This window comes from Oncorhynchus gorbuscha, linkage group LG12, assembly GCF_021184085.1.
Source record: "Oncorhynchus gorbuscha isolate QuinsamMale2020 ecotype Even-year linkage group LG12, OgorEven_v1.0, whole genome shotgun sequence".
NCBI lineage: Eukaryota > Metazoa > Chordata > Actinopteri > Salmoniformes > Salmonidae > Oncorhynchus > Oncorhynchus gorbuscha.
In genome coordinates, this window is record NC_060184.1 from 70,433,124 (window position 1) to 70,456,620 (window position 23,497).

General features: G+C 40.9%; 2 long non-coding RNA genes across 3 annotated transcripts; one reads left to right on the forward strand and one right to left on the reverse strand.

Moving 5' to 3' along the window:
- Positions 1–517: 517 nt before the first annotated feature.
- Positions 518–22,093, reverse strand: LOC123991350. Of its 2 annotated transcripts, none has more exons than XR_006830784.1 (3): positions 21,961–22,093; positions 4,643–4,713; positions 518–3,959 (listed from the first exon to the last, which is right to left on the reverse strand). It is a non-coding gene; the product is annotated as an uncharacterized LOC123991350 (long non-coding RNA). The 2 variants fall into 2 exon arrangements; XR_006830785.1 differs by lacking the exon at positions 21,961–22,093 and adding an exon at positions 5,418–5,549.
- Positions 21,127–23,029, forward strand: LOC123991349. Its single transcript, XR_006830783.1, has 4 exons — positions 21,127–21,576; positions 21,738–21,823; positions 21,978–22,074; positions 22,214–23,029. It is a non-coding gene; the product is annotated as an uncharacterized LOC123991349 (long non-coding RNA).
- Positions 23,030–23,497: the final 468 nt, after the last annotated feature.

Consider the following 23,497-nt stretch of genomic DNA (forward strand, 5'->3'; position numbering starts at 1 on the left):
AAACCCCACAAATTCTGACAAACTCCAAGCATTGATTGTGCAAGAATGGGCTGCCATCAGTCAGGATGTGGCCCAGAAGTTAATTGACAGCATGCCAGGGCGGATTGCAGAGGTCTTGAAAAAGAAGGGTCAACACTGCAAATATTGACTATTTGCATCAACTTCATGTAATTGTCAATAAAAGCCTTTGACACTTATGAAATGCTTCTAATTTTACTTCAGTATTCCATAGTAACATCTGACAAAAAAATACCTAAGGACACTGAGGCAGCAGACTTTGTGAAAATGAATATATTTGTCATTCTCAGAACTTTTGGCCACGACTGTATACACCTCACACACATGGTAATGGGCTTAAAAAGAAGACACCTGTACTCAGATATAGAGTTGAAATGTATTACATTTATAGTTTGCATTACACTTTATATGCACATCACAGAAGACTGAAATATAACAAAACAGTTTGACATAGAAACATCAGATTTAATGTGTTAAAAAAGTATTGAATGGAATGTTTATTTTTTTAAATACATTTGCAACAAATTCTAAAAACCTGTTTTAGCTTTGTCATTATGGGGTATTGTGTGTAGAGTGATAGGAAAAAACATTTTAAATTCAATTTTAGGATAAGGGTATCGTATCAACATGGAACATATCAAACGCATCAAAATGTGAATAAGTGGTCTGAATACTTTCAGAATGCACTCTAATGTTTTGTTTTATCAAAAAATGTAATTTTGTGAGAAAAGTGGTGGAAAATATGATATTCTTAATATAAAAACAAAATGAGGTATGATATAAACTCCACACTGCCCTTCACCGTCACACTCAGCTCTGAAGCATCCTGGGGTTTTGTTTCCGTTTTTTGTAGAGTAAATGATCGTACATTTATAGACAGGGAACATTCTTGCCATGACCTTTAAAACCCCTAGTTTTTAATGCAATGGTGTGTTTGTATTACCCAGCCTATTTCTCATTTAATCATTTTGTTGAATTAAGTCTATGTATAAATATGTAATTAAAGAAATTGCTGCAAGCAAAGGCTGCGCTTCAGATGCTGGTAAATTGGCTTCTGAAAATCAAGTTATTTATTTATTTGATTTCCATGACATAACATCTGGCAGATTTTTTGACAAGTCTGCCACCTCTCTTTGACACCCTAGTCCCTCCTGCTGAAGTTTCTGTGACAAGGAGCTCTGCAATTCTGTAACATCTGTCATGTAGACATAATTAAAGCCGCCAAGTTTCCTCAACAAGCTGCACAGCACACAGGTCCGAACAGAATGACAGACACTGGAGACACTTGAAATATCAACATGTATTATCTGCTAGCCAGCCAGAGCAACAAGAGACAGAGGAGCTTTCAGTGTTGCTCTGTTGACAGTAGTCCTCTGATACAACCATTTAGCATAATTACTTCAACTCATTTATATTTGTCTGTGGGGAAACTAAATCAAATGACTGACAGACTGGAGAAAATGGTTCAGTTTTGTAATTAATGGCGCATGTCCAGGGGAGTAGCCTAAATGTTTGCAACCGACAATGGAACAGATTGTGGCAGACTGAGCTTCATATTGTGTTTTGTGTTTCTTGTCACTTCCTTTCCAACTTTCCAATCTTGTCAGTTTCTTGAAAGCTGGCAATGTAAACACAATGAAGGCAGTTGGCAAAAAAAATCACAGATTCCCTCAAGAGCTAAGTACAAATCTCCTGCCTTTCGTTTTTTGCCGTCTTCGTGAGGTGAAATTAGATGGAAAGTGTTATGGGACAGCAGTGAGAGAACAACTGAGAACATTAGTCAAAAGGTGAATTATGTTTGAATTACAGGTTCAGACTGACTGTCTTGCCACCTAACAGTTTTCTGTTCCTGTGACTTGCCGAGCTGAACATGAAGGGAGATATTATTTCCTGTTGACTTTAGAGATGAGGTTTAAAGGCTTCAGGGGCCTTGTAAAGATTTGCCTGATCGTTGTTTACTATTCCTGTTCCACTTCACGTATCAGTCTGGCTATCCTATTCATTCAAACCGCTTGAGCATACATCTGTAATGAAGTGCATTATTTAATATTGATTTGTCAGCAATTGGATCACCTTCAACCAATCAGAGGATGACCTAATTCAAAGCATAGTGTGTTAGGTTATAATATTTAGATATTATTATTGTTAGCAAGTTACTCACTATGACTGACGTAGCCAGCTATAGACCCAATGATTCAACTGTTGACACCATGTTTGTCTGATTTTTACACCAAGTCCAGTGAAGCCAACTCTGGATGAGAGATGTTTGTATGAGTTCAACACAACTTCCAACTTCTATGTGATGCTGACCTAAAATGGACGCTGTTCTCATACGGAGCCATGTGGATGTCGATACTTTATGCCAGTGTTGGATGACAGATACAGCAGGACATAATTATGCTGCAACCAATGTCAGAATGAGCTGTGGGAGCCAACGTATTGACAGTAATTCTGCATCCGTATCCTGGGCACGGTGTCTCCTGAATGTTGTGACGGGACGAGGGGGAAAGAGGGGGAGGAAATTACAGAACGTGTCATCGAAGTTGCAGATGCTGGAGGTTAATGACATATCAGTGATGATTGCTATGTGTGACAATACTTTCCACTTTTTCTCATGAGCCCCAATCAACTCAACATAAACCTTGGGAGAATATCTGTCCCTCACTGAAAAAGCCATGATCACAAAGACAAGGGAATTTCCCCAATAATACATTTGAAAGCTCCTGCACCTGTTCCTGACTGTTACATCGCGGCCAGAAAAACAAAAAGCCTCAGTGGGCTTTTAGGATCCAGACCCGATTCCCCCCGGCTTCACGTCTCCGTTCTACTCAAAATCCTCAAAGGTTCAATTTAGGACACAGAATTCTTGGCAGTGTTGAAGACTACTGTCAAAAAACTATTATCTGCGGCGCACTATCTGTTATAATACATTAGGTCCAATGACTACTTATAGAAAAACAAAAGCCCTTTTTATGTTGTTTTTCCTCCTACTCAAACTCATTTATCTAAGACAACGTGCTGATAATAAATGTTCTGTTTAGCAAAGAAAATGCATCAAATACATTCAATCTGTCACAATGCCAGTGAAAATAGAACAGTTCATTTGTCCAAAATTGCTTGCGCTGTGCATTGTTCATTTCAGTGAGTTTATTTTTGTTTTGATGAGCCAGAGTGCTAGAAGTTGAAACGCACATCGTAAAGTGCTGCTAGTGTGTTCTCTTGTTGATTTTGTCTATTCGCAGAATCTATCAGAGGAAGGAGACACATTCAACATGTGCTTCTATTTCCACCTTCAGAGTTTTCTCTACCAAAGGAAAGGAATTAGCTTTGTGACAATCAAATAAGTGCATAGAAAAAACACATGAACAAAGGTGAGTTGGATTCTCCCTCAAAGGTGAGTTGGATTCTCCCTCAAAGGTGAGTTGGATTCTCCCTCAAAGGTGAGTTGGATTCTCCCTCAAAGGTGAGTTGGATTCTCCCTCAAAGGTGAGTTGGATTCTCCCTCAAAGGTGAGTTGGATTCTCCCTCAAAGGTGAGTTGGATTCTCCCTCAAAGGTGAGTTGGATTCTCCCTCAAAGGTGAGTTGGATTCTCCCTCAAAGGTGAGTTGGATTCTCCCTCAAAGGTGAGTTGGATTCTCCCTCAAAGGTGAGTTGGATTCTCCCTCAAAGGTGAGTTGGATTCTCCCTCAAATGTAAATTGGATTCTCACTCAAATGTGTGTTGGCTCATCCCCCCAAAAATATTAAAGATTACCACCGCAAATCTGGAAATTATATGGTGCTCTTTTCCACTCTTTTTCTATTGTGGTATATAGCCGGAGCAACAGAATAGATGACCAGGGATGTTGACTTTGGTTTGTGATGTCGCTTTAAGACAACAGAACTTCTGTCTGACATTCAGGACACCTTGCCACAGAGTTCAGGAGAAAGTAGGGCACAGACTGGTAAAGAAGAAAGAAAAAAGAGATCAAATCCAATTGGTGACATACACAGTTTAGCAGATGTTATAGCGGGTGCAGTGAAATGCTTATGTTACCAGCTCCTAACAATGCAGTAAAATGTTAAACAAGTACACAAATATTTACACAAAAAATAACAAAGCAAAAAAATGTCGGAACCAATCCAAATAACAACCCAAATAGCACTGTAACAGTAATCCAAATAACAACCCAAATAGCACTGTAACAGTAATCCAAATAACAACCCAAATAGCACTGTAACAGTAATCCAAATAACAACCCAAATAGCACTGTAACAGTAATCCAAATAACAACCCAAATAGCACTGTAACAGTAATCCAAATAACAACCCAAATAGCACTGTAACAGTAATCCAAATAACAACCCAAATAGCACTGTAACAGTAATCCAAATAACAACCCAAATAGCACTGTAACAGTAATCCAAATAACAACCCAAATAGCACTGTAACAGTAATCCAAATAACAACCCAAATAGCACTGTAACAGTAATCCAAATAACAACCCAAATAGCACTGTAACAGTAATCCAAATGCAATCTATATGTATATACCAGATGAATAAATGAAAGAGACAGAGAGAGAGAGTGTGAGAGAGATGGGCACAGCAGCAAAGGGTTGAAACGACAGTTTCATTAGCAGAAACCTTTGTCCCAGGAATCAGATCACACCATTCCCAGCAACACCACCGTCCACCCCGCCATGACTTTCAGATGCCTGAAAAGTTTGAGCAGAGACAGTGCGAGAGCACTCTATTAGGTTGAGGTATGTTTATTGGGTTGAGGCATGTTTATTGTGCTAGGTATTGATTAAGGCCTAACTCTTTTTCCTTGGGCTTGTGAACTCATTTGAATCAGTCTTTCTTTTGGCCTTTGTGCCTACCAAAAAGGAAATCGAACTGCTAGAGGTGAGATTGAGAAGACTACTGCACAAATCTGCCATTATGATATATAGCGACTGAGGCTGTGCTTCTGGTGTTCTGGAGGTTGCAATGTGACCCAAAGAACAGAGCAGTCAGAGAACAGTAAAGAAAACAAATTACCCAAGATGCAGTGCATACGGAAAGTATTCAGACCCCTTGACTTTTTCCACATTTTGATAAGTTACAGCCTTATTCTAAAATTGATTCAACTGTTTTTTCCCCTCATCAATCTACACACAATACCCCATAAGGATGAAACAAAAACAGGTTTAGACATTTTTGCTAATTTAGAACAAATAAAAAAACTGAAATAATAAATTTACATAAGTATTCAGACCCTTTACTCAGTACTTTGTTGAAGCACCTTTGGCAGCCTCAAGTCTTATTGGGTATAAGGCTGAATACCTTCCAAATGGACTGTGCTGTACACTCTACTAGACTGATCACAGAGGCTCTGATGTCATGTCACACCGTCCCAAGGGTCTTGGTAGTAACAGACCTGTCCAATTGGCTGGCACCTCTCCCCTGGTCACACCTGACATGCTTCAGTGACCTCTGGGCGAACTCCACCACCACGTAACTCTTCCTCTTTTATTCTGACAGCACAGAGCTGGGTCATGTTCATTAGACTAGCAACAGAAAACATGTCAAAGTATTTTGCAACGGGGAACTAAAATGGTAGAAATGTTTTCTGTTCAAATCAGATTGTATATGTCATACACTTCATAAACAACAGGTATAGAGCAGGGCTCTCCAACCCTGTCTCTAGAGAGCTACCCTCCAGTACGTTTTGTAACTAACCTGATTTAGTTTATCAGTCAGCTAATTATTAGAATCGTTAGATTGGGGTTGGAGCGAAAACCTACAGGACGTTAGCTCTCCAGGAACAGGGTTGGAGAGCCCTGGTATAGGCTAACAGTGAAACACTTACCTATGGGCCCTTCACAACAATGCAGAGTGAAAAATTATATAAAAAATTATAACACAAGGAATAAATACACAATGAGTAATGATAACTTGGTTGTATACCATAGCTGTGGTACCAGTACAGAGTTGATGTGCAATGGCAAAATTCTATCCAGGCAGAGCGGTCGGCGGTGCATGTGCAGTGGAAGCCGCTCAGCTGAGGAGGAGAAAAGTGTAGTTGCTGACCAATCACAGTAGAAAACATAGTCTGCGTGGTGATACGTCCAACAGCAGGACCAGCTAACTTGCCCACTCTTGCTAGCTAACACTATCAGTTTAGAGTCACTTTTGGGTGACTGGAGTCTTTGAATTTCTAGGACCTTCCTCTGACACCGCCTGGTATAGAGGTCCTGAATGGCAGAGAGCTCGGACCCAGTGATGTACTGGGCCGTACGCACTACCCTCTGTTGCGCCTTGCGGACGGATGACAAGCAGTTTCCATACCAAGCAGCTGTAGAACTTTTTGAGGATCTGAGGGCCCATGACAAATCTTATCAGCCTCCTGAGGGGGAAGAAGCATTGCCGTGCCTTCTTCATGACTGTGTCGGTGTGTATGAACCATGTTAATTCCTTAGTGAAGTGGACACCGAGGAACTTGAGGCTCTCGACCAGCTCCGTCGATGGGGGCGTCGTGTCGTCAGCAAACTTAACGATAGTGCTGGAGTCGTGCACGGCCACACAGTTGTGGGTGAATAGGGAGCACAGGAGAGAACAAAGCACATATCCCTGAGGGGCCCGTTTAACTTCCCATCCAAAAAACAGTGTCCCCATTCACTGCCCTGGGGAATTGGGATATTTTTTAGACCAGAGGAAAGAGTGCCTCCTACTGGCCCTCCAACACCACTTCCAGTAGCATCTGGGACTGACCAGGCCCAACCCTGCTTAGCTTCAGAAGCAAGCCAGCAGTGGTATGCTGTTGCTTTAATGAACATGACACTGTACTGGGCCTCGCCACATAATGTTTGCAGGCGTGTTTATAATCCGAGAGAGGGATGGACGCTGATGTCAGGGACCATTGCAAAACAAACATAATAGAGGAGTGATGATGGTTGCCATTAGTTCTTACTGATACAAGTAAAAAGACCCTATCTGGAAAAGAACAGGAGCGCTCTATGCCTTTAGTGAAGGCTTCGAGATACAGTAGTATCTAACCGATCAATCAATGTGAGCTTTTCATTTTCTAAATTGATTTTTATAGTGATATTGCTGGGGTCTAGGAGCCTTGGCCTCAGAGACTGGTGATATTGCTGGGGTCTAGGAGCCTTGGCCTCAGAGACTGGTGATATTGCTGGGGTCTAGGAGCCTTGGCCTCAGAGACTGGTGATATTGCTGGGGTCTAGGAGCCTTGGCCTCAGAGACTGGTGATATTGCTGGGGTCTAGGAGCCTTGGCCTCAGAGACTGGTGATATTGCTGGGGTCTAGGAGCCTTGGCCTCAGAGACTGGTGATATTGCTGGGGTCTAGGAGCCTTGGCCTCAGAGACTGGTGATATTGCTGGGGTCTAGGAGCCTTGGCCTCAGAGACTGGTGATATTGCTGGGGTCTAGGAGCCTTGGCCTCAGAGACTGGTGATATTGCTGGGGTCTAGGAGCCTTGGCCTCAGAGACTGGTGATATTGCTGGGGTCTAGGAGCCTTGGCCTCAGAGACTGGTGATATTGCTGGGGTCTAGGAGTGTGTTTTTGACTACTCCTACGTCTCTCTGGTGGCCCTCATCTCCAAGGTGAAACCTCACCTTTTTTGGGGACAAAATGTCATGTTCTTTTTTTTGGGGTTACAGGTACATTATTAATTTCAAATGATATGTTTATAAAACATTAACACATAGGCTGCCACTCAAAAATAAAGAAAGAAAAATTCAGAGTAAGTGATAATAAATGCAATATAAAGAGTGGCCCTCCACCCCCAACCTTCCATCCCATCCCCCCCAACCATGTCTCAATCTAACAATCTTAATGTCAAGTAATCCAACACTCTACTCTGTCTCTGTTTTGATCGCTATTCAATCAATTCTAATCACATCCAGGAGGTGTTGCCTCTTCTTTTCCATTGATCTTCTCTGCATGCTCTGCTACAAAGTCACCTCAATATAGTCCCACAGTGTTATCTCCTAACTCTAAATTTGAAGGGCATCACATCTCTGATGGTAGAGTTGATAAAGACAGAGGCTTGGTTGGGCCTAACTGTTTAAATCAGATGAAATGTAGGCCCGGCTGAATGCCCTGGCTACACAGACACTCTTTCCTGAGGGCTAAAAATAAAAGTCATCAATTGAAAACATATCCTGACACAGTATCCCAACAAAGGCAAGCTAACCAACGAGAAAGATCATGGTTATGGCGTGTATATTGAACATGTTATCCTTAATTCAAGACACAAGCAACAGTCATTATATCTCATGATTTAGACCCTGGCATCCAATGACTACCATTTTTGATCCATTGTGATACCATTATAATTTAATTGAGTAGCACTTCATATTCTCTTTTACAAGCTAATGATTGCACTGCTCAGGATTTACTACACATGACCGAGTAAAATGGAAAGCAATCATGCTTACTCATGATCAAGCTGAACATGAGAGAGTTTATTGTTTAACGGGATAACCTGTCAAAACAACAAAGATGTATATTAACATCTCCTTTAATTTAACTTAGGAGTAACATTTAGCATCAACTGGGTATTTTTCGCTTCATAATCAGTCACATAACTGAAATGGTGTTCTGTAGGATGGTGAATGATTTCATTCCGAGGGTTCTTAAAATTCAGAGCTGATCTTGAAGAATGTCTCAGGACCGAAGCTAATTAAAGATGAATGAGCCTCCGAACTTTAAAGGGGCAATCTGCAGTTCGAACAATAACGTGGTCAACCCCGCCTCTGTTTTGGTAAAAAGCTGAGGGCTGAAGAAAAGAGCCATAAAAAGAGCTATGGATGTAAGAACTGTCAGGCCCTGGCCATAAAGAGGCTTTCATTCTCTATTTTGATTAGGCCAGGGTGTGACTAGGGTGGGCATTCTATGTTCATTTTCTATGTTTTGGATTTCTGTGTTGTTTGGCCAGTGTGGTTCTCGATCAGAGGCAGCTGTCTATCGTTGTCTCTGATTGAGAACCATACTTAGGTATCCTTTTTCCACCTGTGTGTTGTGGGTAGTTAATTTCTGTTTTAGTGTGGTTTGCAACTGACGGAGCTGTTTCTGTTGTTGCTTGTTGTATAGTGTTCAGCTTTACCATTAAAATGACAAACACGTGCTGTGGTCCTCACCTTCTTCCACCAACGGACGTTACATTATCCATTAACTTTTATTTTTTTTAACCATGTTTTGAGGCTATAGAGTGTTCGTTTACATTTGCTTTGTTTACAAACAATAGAGTAAAATAAGCTTTATATTTTGGGTTCTGATGGGGTACGACAGTTGAACAAAGCTCCTGATACATTTACAAGTTATACTGTATTCCTTTAAGAATCAATGGGTATATATCATTCATTTAAAAGTCCAAAAATGAATGTAGTAATCACAGATTGCCTCGAGTTGTGTACTAAAATAATATTGTAAACAAGCTCTGATTATAAAGGAAGTTTATTGACAATCACTGTTAGACTGTATGGAGATTAGTAAGAAATAGCTTTACAATATGGGTTACAATAATTTCAATGTGATAGTCAATACTTTGGCCTCATTATACGGAAGGTGAAATGACATAGTAGGTTAGTGCATGCATGCTTCCAAAGCCTGTGTGCCTTCACTGATAAAACATGCCTTCTTATAGTCAAAGATGAGGGGTAGTTTAGATTAAAATGGCACCGAGGAAGAAGGCAGATGTTTTACGTGTCCCCAACTGATTGCGTTTTTTGTTTGTTTATTTGCAACTTATATTTTTACTTGTTTTGTACATAATGTTAGCGCCACCGTCTCATATCAAGTTAATTTGTCTTGTGCGCCGAATACAACAGGTGTAGTAGACCTTACAGTGAAATGCTTACAGGCTCGAACCAATATTCCAAAAAAGGTGTTAGGTGAACAATAGGTAAGTAAAGAAATTAAGCAACAGTAAAAAGACAGGCTATATACAGTAGCGAGGCTATAAAAGTAGCGAGGCTACGTACAGACACCGGTTAGTCAGGCTGATTGAGGTCGTATGTACATGTAGATATGGTTAAAGTTACTATGCATATATGATGAACAGAGAGTAGCAGTGGGGTAAAAGAGGGGTTGGCGGGTGGTGGGAGGCGGGACACAATGCAGATAGCCCGGTTAGCCAATGTGCGGGAGCACTGGTTGGTCGGGCCAATTGAGGTAGTATGTACATGAATGTATAGGTAAAGTGACTATGCATATATGTTAACCAGAGAATAGCAGCAGCGTAAAAGAGGGGTTGGGCACACAATGCAAATAGTCCGGGTAGCCATTTGATTACCTGTTCAGGAGTCTAATGGCTTGAGGGTAAAAACTGTTGAGAAGCATTTTTGTCCTAAACTTTGCAATCTGGTACCGCTTGCCATGCGTTAGTAGAGGGAACAGTCTATGACTGGGGTGGCTGAGGTCTTTGACAATTTTCAGGGCCTTCCTCTGACACTGCCTGGTGTAGAGGTCCTGGATGGCAGGCAGCTTAGCCCCAGTGATTTAGTGGGCCGTACACACTACCCTCTGTAGTGCCTTGCGGTCAGAGGCCGAGCAATTGCCGTACCAGGCAGTGATGCAACCAGTCAGGATGCTCTTGATGTTGCAGCTGTAGAACCTTTTGAGGATCTCAGGACACATGCCAAATCTTTTTAGTTTCCTAAGGGGGAATAGGTTTTGTCATGCCCTCTTCATGACTGTCTTGGTGTGTTTGGACCATTCTAGTTTGTTGTTGATGTGGACACCAAGGAACTTGAAGCTCTCAACCTGCTCCACTACAGCCCTGTCGATGAGAATGGGGGTGTGCTCGGTCCTGTTTTTCCTATAGTCCACAATCATCTCCTTTGTCTTGATCACTTTGAGGGAGAGGTTGATGTCCTGGCACCACACAGCCAGGTCTCTGACCTCCTCCCTGTAGGCTGTCTTGTCGGTGATCAGGCCTATTACTGTTGTATCATTGGCAAACTTAATGATGGTGTTGGAATTGTGCCTGGCTGTGCAGTTATGAGTGAACAGGGAGTACAGGAGGGGACTGAGCACGCACCCCTGAGGGGCCCTTGTGTTGAGGATCAGCGTGGCAGATGTGTTGTTACCTACCCTTACCACCTGGGGGTGGCCCGTCAGGAAGTCCAGGATCCAGTTGCAGAGGGAGGTGTTGAGTCCTAGGGTCCTTAGCTTATTGATGAGCTTTGAGGGCACTATGGTGTTGATTGCTGAGCTGTAGTCAATTAATAGCATTCTCACATAGGTGTTCCATTTGTCAAGTAGTGGGAGAGGGCAGTGTGAGGTGCAATAGAGATTGCATCATCTGTGGAGCTGTTTGTGCGGTATGCAAATTGGAGTAGGTCTAGGGTTAAACAGCTTCTACCCCCAAGCCATAAGACTCCTGAACACCTAATCAAATGGCTACCCAGACTATTTGCATTGGCCCCCAGCAGTCTTTTACAACGCTGCTACTCTCTGTTGTTATCGTCTATGCATAGTCACTTTAATAACTCTACCTACATGTACACATTACCTCAACTAACTGGTGCCCCAGCACATTGACTCTGTACCTGGGCCCCCTGTATATGGTCTTGCTATTGTTATTTTACTGCTGCTCTTTAATTACTTGTTACTTTTATTTCTTATTCTTATCCATATTTTTTTTACTACATTTTTGGTAAGGGGCTCGTATGTAAGCATTTCACTGTAAGGTCTACAGTTGTTGTATTGAGCGCATGTGACTAATAAAATTTGATTTGGATTTAATAATCTGTCACTCCTGAGTCTTGGACATCAGTGAATTCCCATGGATTTCCAGAGGCTACCCTGCTGTGAAAATGTCAGTACTATACTGCCCTCTACTGTTCTTTGTGTGAATTTACCATTTGCCTTTTTTAGCGAGAGGCTACATTCATACAAAACAGCGGAAATCTCGTTGTAACATTTAAAAGCAAAGTTTTGAAAAGCATTGCTGGAGAAGTATCACTTGTGTTATAGTGTATAACATTAAAAGCAACAATTTCATAGCCTTCCTCATATTAAATAAATGTCAAATAAATGTCTAGAAACTTCCTGTTGTCCACATCTATCTCAATGTTATCCTGATGGTAAGTGAGTGAAATACCCAGAGATATAATCTATCTCAATGTTTCCTGTTGTCCAGAGATATAACATCTATCTCAATGTTATCCTGATGGTAAGTGAGTGAAATACCCAGAGATATAACTTCCTGTTGTCCACATCTATCTCAATGTTATCCTGATGGTAAGTGAGTGAAATACCCAGAGATATAACTTCCTGTTGTCCACATCTATCTCAATGTTATCCTGATGGTAAGTGAGTGAAATACCCAGAGATATAACTTCCTGTTGTCCACATCTATCTCAATGTTATCCTGATGGTAAGTGAGTGAAATACCCAGAGATATAACTTCCTGTGTAAATGACAATATCTGTAATGATAAGAAAATCTGACACCAAGCAAAATATGTTCACTAATGTTCTCACAGCCGTAGCCAAATCCCGTACTTACTGAAGCAAGCCATTTATCCCAAAATGTATATGGAAATGCATATCGACTAAGATGAAACTGTGATCAGGGATGAGGAACATTCTCTAGAGCCACGGAGTATGAAATTACCTAGATCTTGTAGATAAAGCTTTATTTTGTTTTTCCTAGTGTACAAAACCAAGTCTGTTACGATCCCATAAATAATCTTGGGGCTTTGCTTGCAGCAGTGACAGATGTGGCTGGGCTGCTACAGCAAGGTGGCAGCACAGAAGCCAGCACACCAGTGATTGATACACCCCTTTAGCTTAGCGTGGAGGAGAATGGTAATATATGCACAGTTGACATATATTGTCTAACTCAGAATGTGACGGAGGCTGAGAGACATTTCAACACCAGTTCTATATCTCTCACACACACAAAGCAATACTCGTTTAGAGGGGTGATGGTAAACAACATATTCAATTGTGAAACATGGATGGTAAGCAGCTCTTTCCTTTCTCTTAAAACCAATACTTTAGATAAGGGATTCTCAAGAACACTGTTGTCCATGATTGATTTGTCATCACCGCCTGTGGTCAGATCCAAGTCTTTTGATTTACAGTCAACAAAAGGCTGAATCAACTTCAGGTCTAAAGCCACACACATTGTCAAAGTCATATTCCCATGAATGTCAAATGAAGAGGTTTGATTTGTTTTTGTTTTCAAATGAGTTTAATTTAGTTTGCAAATAATACTCATTATAACCTTATAATAACATTATAACCAACATGCATGGCTGTGCTTTCTCATACTCCCAGGAACAAAATAATCAACATGTGAAATTAATCTAATGAGGAAACACTAATTTCATCCTCTCCAAAATGAACTTCGCAGTGATTCAGTCATTTAAATCAGAGTCAGCTAAAGTGTGAAGTGGGAAACAGACTTTAACAGCCTTCCCTGTTTTTCATAGAGAGAGCGAGAGATAGAGAGGTGAAGAGAGAGAGAGCGAGGTAGAGAGGTAAAGAGTGAGAGGTAGAGAGGTAAAGAGAGAGAGAGCGGTAGAGAGAGATAAAGAGAGAGAGAGAGAGATAAAGAGAGAGAGAGAGAGAGAGAGAGAGAGAGAGAGAGAGAGAGAGAGAGAGCTAAAGAGAGAGAGAGAGGTAGAGAGCTAAAGAGAGAGAGAGAGAGAGAGAGAGAGAGAGAGAGCTAAAGAGAGAGAGAGGTAGAGAGCTAAAGAGAGAGAGAGGTAGAGAGCTAAAGAGAGAGAGAGGTAGAGAGCTAAAGAGAGAGAGAGAGAGAGCTAAAGAGAGAGAGAGAGAGAGAGAGAGAGAGCTAAAGAGAGAGAGAGAGAGAGAGAGAGAGAGGTAGAGAGCTAGAGAGAGAGGTAGAGAGCTAGAGAGAGAGAGAGAGAGGTAAAGAGAGGTAGAGAGGTAAAGAGAGAGAGGTAAAGAGAGAGAGAGGTAAAGAGAGAGAGAGAGGTAGAGAGGTAAAGAGAGAGAGAGAGGTAGAGAGGTAAAGAGAGAGAGAGAGGTAGAGAGGTAAAGAGAGAGAGAGAGGTAGAGAGGTAAAGAGAGAGAGAGAGAGGTAGAGAGGTAAAGAGAGGTAAAGACAGAGAGGTAGAGAGAAAAGAGAGGTAAAGAGAGAGAGAGGTAAGTAGAGAGAGGTAAAGAGAGAGGTAAAGAGAGAGAGAGAGGTAAAGAGAGAGAGGTAGAGAGGTAAAGAGAGAGAGAGGTAGAGAGGTAAAGAGAGAGAGGTAGAGAGGTAAAGAGAGAGAGAGAGGTAAAGAGAGAGAGAGAGGTAAGTAAAGAGAGAGAGAGGTAAAGAGAGAGAGAGAGGTAAAAAGAGAGAGGTAGAGAGGTAAGAGAGAGAGAGAGGTAAGAGAGAGAGAGGAGAGAGAGGTAAAGAGAGGTAGAGAGGTAAAGAGAAGAGAGAGAGAGGGGTAGAGAGGTAAAGAGAGAGAGAGAGAGGTAGAGAGGTAGAGAGGTAAAGAGAGAGAGAGAGAGGTAGAGAGGTAAAGAGAGAGAGAGAGATAAAGAGAGGTAAAGAGAGAGGTAGAGAGGTAAAGAGAGAGAGAGAGGAGAGGTAGAGAGGTAAAGAAGAGAGAGAGGAGAGAGGTAGAGAGAGAGAGAGAGGTAAAGAGAGAGAGGTAGAGAGGTAAGAGAGAGAGAGGTAAAGGAGAGAGAGGAGAGGTAAAGAGAGAGAGGTAAGAGAGAGAGAGGTAAAAAAGAGAGAGGTAAAAAGAGAGAGGTAAAGATAGAGAGGTAAAGAGAGAGAGAGAGAGAGGTAAAGAGAGAGAGAGAGAGGTAAAGAGAGAGAGGTAAAGAGAGAGAGGTAAAGAGAGAGAGAGGTAAAGAGAGAGAGAGGTAAAGAGAGAGAGAGGTAAAGAGAGAGAGAGGTAAAGAGAGAGAGAGGTAAAGAGAGAGAGAGAGTGTGAGAGAGACCGAGTGGGAGAAAAAGGTTCTCTCTCTCTCTGTGTCTCTCTCTCTTTTTCTCACAAAGTGTATGAACTGATCCCCCACAGTCTCACGCCCTCGTGTTTTAATGTATCTATTTGGTTTGGTCAGGGTGTGATTCTATGTTTTGTTATCTATGATTTTGTATTTCTATGTTTTGACCGGGTATGGTTCTCAATCAGGGACAGCTGTCTATCGTTGTCTCTGATTGAGAACCATTCTTAGGTAGCCCTTTTCCCACCTGTCTTTGTGGGAAGTTGACTTTGTTTAGGGTACATAGAGGTTAGCGTCACGGTTTCGTTTTGTAGTGTTTTTTTGTTTTGTTCGGCATCCTTTTCCAAATAAAGAGAAAATGTACACTCACCACTCTGCACCTTGGTCCTCTTCTTTTAACGGCCATGACACACAGAGCTTTAAAATGGGCTTTGAATACTCAGAGAATGACAGGGCAGTGAGAACAAAAGCACATTGATTTAGAGAGTCTCTTTTTGGTGACATGTCTTAAAGGGAAATTATGTTCAAACCTTTTCAACTGAATATTTCAGTTCTGATGAATAATTTGGGGACATCTGTTGTGGTTTTTTCCCCTAAGGTCCCTGCACATTAAAAGCTTACGCAGATTTTTCATGTTTGGGACTAATTCAGTGTATGAGGTAATGGCCTCACAACGTTGTTTTGTTCAGTTCCCGGATTCCATTAAAACAGCTTATGACTCAGACAGTGTAATATCCCATGCGGTTAAAGGTATGGGAATAGGGGTGGAATTAAGACTGACCTTTCAGTTTTTGAACATATCCTCGGGATACATTCCAATTATGCATCCCTTCTGGACATGTGCATTAGTAGTCTACAGGAAGTTTAATTTCCGTTAGAATTAATATGAACCAGAGGAATTAAAACCAGTTTTACTGAAATAGCCCTTCATGATTTATTCGAAGTGACTGTGGTGTGTTTAGATTTACATAATGAGCTATAACAGCTCTAGTCAGCAATTTAGCCACATATACTATTTTATACCTGCCTTCTGGCACAAACAAACACTTAAAGGAAAACTCCACCCAAAAACAATATTTTAGTATTTGTTTCTTTAGTCCATGGTTCACATAGTCCCAAAAATATTTTGCTTATCAGCAATCAGGTTAAGATAAGTCATTTTCAAAATACAGATACATCCCAGTATGATGGATTTTGCATCTTATGATGCTGCGTTTTGCGTCAGACAGTTACATATCTTGAAAACATGATTGCTGACAAAGCAAAAGACTTTGGGACTATATCAACAATGGACTAAACAAATACCAAAATATAGTTTTTGGATGGAATTTTCCTTTAACTCTTGCATATAGCAGTAAGGCAATAATTTACTAAGAATGTTGATAACACCTTCTTTAAAGCCTGCTGTATAATGCATTATGACTTGTCATGAGCATGTATGACCCTTATAAAGTCTTATTCTCTTCATCTCATCTTGACAAAATGGCAGCCATTTCGATCATCTGAAATGTTGATACATAGAGAGACAACACATAAGGTAGTACGCCTTACTACAAGACATTAAAAAGCCTCATACATGCATGCTTTAAGTGTTGCCCAATTGTTCATCTAAATGTATTTGAAGTGCATGAATTACACTGTTGAATGTCAAAACCATAATAAATGTTAACAAACATAGTGGAACCTGGCTGCAACCATATTGAAGGGCCAATATGATGGCACTGAGTTGATGATTGACGATCCCATTTCCCAGAAGAGTGCTGATGTCTAGGGATCAGTGAGCTGTGATATTACTTTACAGTAACAAACAGGAACTAAGGAGAAAAAAGCGTAGTGTTTTATACGTCCTATTGGCCAATGTAGACCTATTAGCAGTAAGGACAGACAAAGTGACTCCTACTTTAAGACTTGTCAAATCCTTTTATTTATAGCCTGCTGACGACATTGAGCTCTATATCAGTGTTTGACAGGGTAATTGGAAATGGTTGATGTACAGGCCATAGTTGTTGTTCTTGGCCGGTTGCCACAGGTTGAAAAGAACATTACTCATTCAGTATCCTTACATTTAGGCTCATAAACTGTTTGTGGAGTGGCGTTATGAGAGGAGAATGTGACCCTCAAATTGATTGGTAGTCGACTACACACAATGCAGTTGACAGGAGAATGACTCCATCTGCTGTTGGTGGGTTGTGGTACAGTGCATTCGGAAAGTATTCAGACCCCTTGACTTATTCCACATTTTGTTACGTTACAGCCTTATTCTAAAATGTTTTCAATTGTTACTTTTCCTCGTCAATCTACACACAATACCCCATGACGACAAAGTAAAAAATGTAAATATGACATTTGCATAAGTATTCAGACCCTTTACTCAGTACTTTGTTGAAGCATTTTTGGCAGCAATTACAGCCTCGTCTTCTTGGGTATTACGCTACAAACTTGGCACAACTTTATTTGGGGAGTTTCTCCCATTCTTCTCTGCATATCCTTTCAAGCTCTGTCAAGGATCTCTCTGTACTTTGCTCCACAGAGGAATTCTGGAGCTCTGTCAAGGATCTCTCTGTACTTTGCTCCACAGAGGAATTCTGGAGCTCTGTCAAGGATCTCTCTGTACTTTGCTCCACAGAGGAATTCTGGAGCTCTGTCAAGGATCTCTCTGTACTTTGCTCCACAGAGGAATTCTGGAGCTCTGTCAAGGATCTCTCTGTACTTTGCTCCACAGAGGAATTCTGGAGCTCTGTCAAGGATCTCTCTGTACTTTGCTCCACAGAGGAATTCTGGAGCTCTGTCAGAGTGACGATCGGGTTCTTGGTCACCTCCCTGAAGGCCCTTCTCCGCCGATTGCTCAGTTTGGCCGGGCGGCCAGCTCTAGGGAGAGTCTTGGTTGTTGGAAAATTCTTCCATTTAAGAATGATGGAGGCCACTGTGTTCTTGGGGACCTTCAATGCTGCAGAAATGTTTTGGTACCCTTCCCCAGATCTGTGCCTCAACACAATCCTGTCTCGGAGCTCTACAGATAATTCCTTCGACCTCATGGCTTGGTTTTTTTCTCTGACATGCACTGTCAATTGTGGGACCTTATATAGACAGGTGTGTGTTTTTCCAAATCATGTCCAATCAATTGAATTTACCACAAGTGGACTCCAATCAAGTTGTAGAAACATCTCAAGGATATTCAATGGAAACAGGAGCTCAATTTAAATTTCTTGTCTCATAGCAAAGGGTTTGAATACTTCCGTAAATAAGGTATTTCTGGGTGTTTTCTCTTAAAGTTCTAAAAACTTGTTTTCACTTTGTCATTGTGGGGTATTGTGTGTAGATTTGATGAGGTAATTGTTTTATTTAATCAATTTTAGAGTAAGGCTGTAACATAACAAAAATGTGGAAAAAGTGAAGGGGTCTGAATAGTTTCCGAATGCACTGCTATACGGAGGTTGCAGCACCACAGAATCAATGAAGTGTTGAATCCTGATCAAAGTATTAGGGTCCTAAATTCCACTCCATACCTCCCATGGTTTTAAAAGGAATGGATTGGTGTAAGAAAAATATGGTGGAGACTACCTCTAGCCCATGCTTGGGGTGTCTAACCTATAGAGTGGTTTTAATTGGTGAGGGGGAGTGAACGAGTACACACTATGGGAGAAGGGTAGAGAATCTGACTGCAGCCATTTCACAGGAGATTGGTGGCACCTTAATTGGGGAGAACAGGCTTGTGGTAATGACTGGAGGGCTATAGGTGGGATGGTATTAAATACTTCATGGTTTCCATGTGTTTGATGCCATTCCATTAGCTCCATTCCAGCCACTTAGCAGCCTCCACTGGAATGCATTTATCAAATTCAATTGTCAATTCAATTAACAACCACAAGTCCAATTCATAAAAAGCAATATAAAACAATAGTGGCGTAAAGCAGCATTAATATGTTTCACATTTCCTACAGCAACAATAATGTCCAGTGATCTCTAATTTAGAAGCCTAGAGAACAGTAGGCCCATATCCAATGTCATGCCTAGTGAATATTAAAGTTGACCATTAATATATTAATATTAAGTTGCTATACTGAAAAATGAATGTGTTGAATGATTTTAATTACTGCACTGTTGGTTAGAGCTTGTGAGTTAAGCATTTCATTGTACTTGTGGTGCTGTGCTGTGTGGTCCGAAAAGACCGCTATTAATGTTTTATTCATTTTGCGCACGCGCAGAATGTCAACAGGGAACAATGATTTCCAGAGGTTGGGATGGTAACACCGGTTGCTATATGATTTACAGTAGAAAATAAAAAAGCTTTTTATTTTATGATAGTACAAACCAAACCTGCGTATTACTTGAGGAGTTAACTTTACACTTGTTAGTGCTTCACAACTGGAACTCTAACTAACCTTAGAGATGAATGTTCTGGGAAACGCACTGTTGTCGTTTCGTGCTTGTGATTAAGGCGACTACGAAACTGCTCGAGCGATTCTTGAGATAGTGGACATGAGAATCTGGTCTGATTTCTACTGCGAAAGGGGGCTTCGGTGGACAGCCGTAACAACTATGGCTGGACGCCTCTCATGTGGTCACTACCAATTTATGTGCTCATTGGTCAAAAAACGTATACAGATGTTAAATGGGCGTGTCACCGATTAAAATGTTATAATTATAATATTATAATATTCACAACAAAATAAAACAATCCTTACTAGCAGGGGTGCGTTTCCCTAAAACATAAAGGTAATCTTTAACGGTAAGAACCATTATGCTCTCCTGGAAAAAGCTATATGGACCACAGGTGAAAAATCATAACCGATTATGATTTTTCAACGCTGATACCGATTATTGGAGGACCAAAAAAGCTGATACCGATTAACGTGCCGATTTTTAAATTGTATTTATTTGTAATCATGACAATTACAACAATACTGAATTAACACTTATTTGAACTTAATATAATAGATCAATAAAATCAATTTAGCCACAAATAAATAATGAAACATGTTCAATTTGGTTTAAATAATGCAAAAAGTGTTAGAGAAGAAAGTAATATGTGCCAATATGCTATATGTGGCATGTAAAAATGTGTGCCATGTAAAAAAGCTAACGTTTAAGTTCCTTGCTCTGAACATGAGAACATATGAAAGTTGGTGGTTCCTTTTAACAAGAGACTTCAATATTCCAACCAAGATGTTTTAGGTTGTAGTTAATATATTTGTATTTCATATACCTTTGACAATTGGATGTTCTTATAGACACTATAGTATTGCCAGTGTAACAGTATAGCTTCCGTCCCCCTCCTCGCCCCTACCTGGGCTCGAACCAGGAACACGTCGACAACAGCCACACTCGAAGCATCGTTACGCATCGCTCCACAAAATCCGTGGCCCTTGCAGCACAAGGGGAATAACTTCTCCAAATCTAAAAGCGAGTGATGTTTGAAACGGTATTAGCGCACACACAGCTAACTAGCTAGCCATTTCACATTGGTTACACCAGCCATTAGGCTAATAGGCTTGAAGTCATAAACAGCGGTGTTTTTGCGAAGAGCTGCTGGCAAAACGCACGAAAATGCTGTTTGAATGAATGATTACGGGCCTGCTGCTGCTCAGTCAGACTGCTCTATCAAATATGACTTAATTATAACATAATAACACACAGAAATACGAGCCTTTGGTCATTAATATGGTTGAATCCAGAAACGATCATTTCAAAAACAAAACGTTTATTATTTCAGCGAAATACGGAACCGTTCGGTATTTTATCTAACGGGTGGAAACCCTAAGTCTAAATATTATTGTTACATTGCACAACCTTCAATGTTATTTCATAATTACTTAAATTCTGGCAAATTAGTTCGCAATGAGCCAGGCGGCCCAAACTGTTGCATATACCTTGACTCTGCGTGCAATGAATGCAAATTTCACCTGGTTAATATTGCCTGCTAAACTGAATTAGTCGTTTTAACTAGTGATTATGATTGATTGTTTTTTATAAGATTACGTTTAATGCTAGCTAGCCATTTACATTGGCTTCTACTGCATTCACGTCACAGTCAGGCTACTCGTGGAGTGCAATGTAATCAGGTGGTTAGAGCGTTGGACTAGTTAACTGTACGGTTGCAAAATTGGATCCCCAGAGCTGACAAGGTGAAAATCTCTCGTTCTGCCCCTGAACAAGGCAGTTAACCCACTGTTCCTAGGCCGTCATTGAAAATAAGAATGTGTTCCTAACTGACTTGCCTAGTTAAATAAAAGGTATTAAAAAAAATGGAAATCGGCGCCCAAAAAAAACGATTTCCGATTGTTATGAAAACTTGAAATCTGCCATTCCAATTAATTGGTAGACCTCTACTCCAGACGGGTCAGACATAAAATATACTAGCCTTATTATAAGACATTATAAAGGGTCATGCATGCTTACAAAATGTCAGTATTACTAGCAAAAGATGAAGTGATATGTGTAAGAAGATAGACCTGAAGAAGAGACCTCAGTCTGGGAACTCCTCCACCTCCAAGAGCACCTCTCCCACCCTGACCCCATCTCCATCCCCCACCCCCAAGCCTGCCCTGGGGGACTCCCTGTCCTCTGCCTCCTCCCACCCACGCTCCAAGAGCAGCGGCGGCTCCAGTAGTGGCACCATCACCGACGAGGGTGAACCTGGGCATCAGTGGTTGGTATGAATACTTTAAAAACACACCATTCCTCTGCTGATTTCTGCTTGTCTTTTACTACAAAAAGATGAACTATCCAGCCCATATTCGAAGAGCAAGAGGTATGTGTGATTCACACTATATCATAAGCCAAGTTGTATTTGCTACTTTCTTTACTCTGACAGATGGAGATTTAAAGGAATTGGGGATTAAGACAGATGGGCCGAGGTATCAAATACTGGCAGCAATTTCTGAACTCAATGCTGGGAAGGTCATTTTCAATCTTTACTAAACCCCCTTTCTGTGTTCCCTGCCTATCTATTTATTTTATTTATATTGTGTTTAGTTACCAAAGAGGGTTTACACCTTGATACATCCAATGAAAATATAGAAATTATTATTATTCACCTGAATTGTTGCTGCAGGGGAGAGAGAGGCAGATTTTGCAGTAGACCATCCACAACATCCAGTCCTCCTTTGGCAGCAGTACCAGTAACCCCAGACCACCAGGACATCCACGCTGTGAGTGTTATGACATCACAAATCCCTAACCAGGATGCAGGACACATGGTGTCTGAATCCAATATTACACATGTTAAAATCCCACCTATAAACCTATGTCTCCATCATTTCCTTAAATTGCATTCATTCTGTTCTGTAGTTCCTACAGACTAGGTCCGACACCAGGTGCACACCTCTAACAAGAGGTAACAGGCATGACACTCAGATTGAAGACCACCCATATAGGAAGTCAGAGTTGACCCTATAACCCAGGTGTGAGGAGACTCTTCTGGACACCAGTGTTACAGAACACTCCCAGTGGGGGAGAACGCTGCAGCAAAGAACCCACTGAAGGGACCCCATGACCCACAACTGGGAGGTGGTCTGCTGCTTACCGACATAGCACAACGTGACATGCAGCCATCCTTTATTGCCATGGCAATAGGGCTGTCATAGGGGAGATACAGTAGAGGGAGTGAGCGGGTACTAGGAAAGAAAATGTCTAGTCATGCCTTAATGGTTGTGGGAGATGAAAGCCTTTAGGCTGAGATTGAGACTGTTGCGACAAGCGCTGATGATGTACGATCAGGCCCAGTTCCCTAGATACAGATTATGTCTAGTCCTGGACTAAAAAGTACATCCAATTGAGAGTCTCTATTGAACATGCTTCTAAATCCAAGACTAGTCTTAATCTGTATCTGGGAAACTGGCCCGTAATGTCTTAATGAATGTGGGAGATAAAGGTTTAAAAGGCTGGAATTAAGATTGTCGCACACTGATGATGTAAGTGATTAGAGGAATTCTGGTTTGCCAGAATGATGAGAGGGAAGATTGTCCTAATTTTTAGATTTATGTCTGATTTTTCTGTTTTTTTCAGCCTCTTTCTTTTTCCACATTCGTTTTGGCTATTTCACTATTGTAAGTGTTGTTACTCGTTACTGTACTAAAAGTCTAGTGATTTGTGTGTGTAAACAAAGTGGGGTTTAGTCTGATGATGAATGTAGTAACTGGCTGAACTGCCATTATTAAACCTTATGAAAAGATGGACAGTGTTCTTTTGTTAGTATTCAGATTACTGCCAACCTACACATTGCTCTCTACAGACTGTAGAGTGCACACTAACTCAACTTTCTGTGTCATTTTGGCTTCCAAAATAAATAAATAAAAACAATATTTCCCCATACGAATAGAATCGACACTCCATGCCAGTAGATTACGCTGTTTACAGTTGCATGCGTTTAGCGTTGACGACTACAGGGGTATATTCAGGATCTTTTCAGCGTTGCTTGAGCATTTGAAAACGACGATACATTTAAGGTTACTTTATTAGACTTGTGACACAATCGCTGCCTGTTGAAAGGCTCATCAATGCTAGAATGAAATATTATTGCAATATAAAATAGAATTTGATTGAGATTGCTACATTTTAAACAATTGACATCTG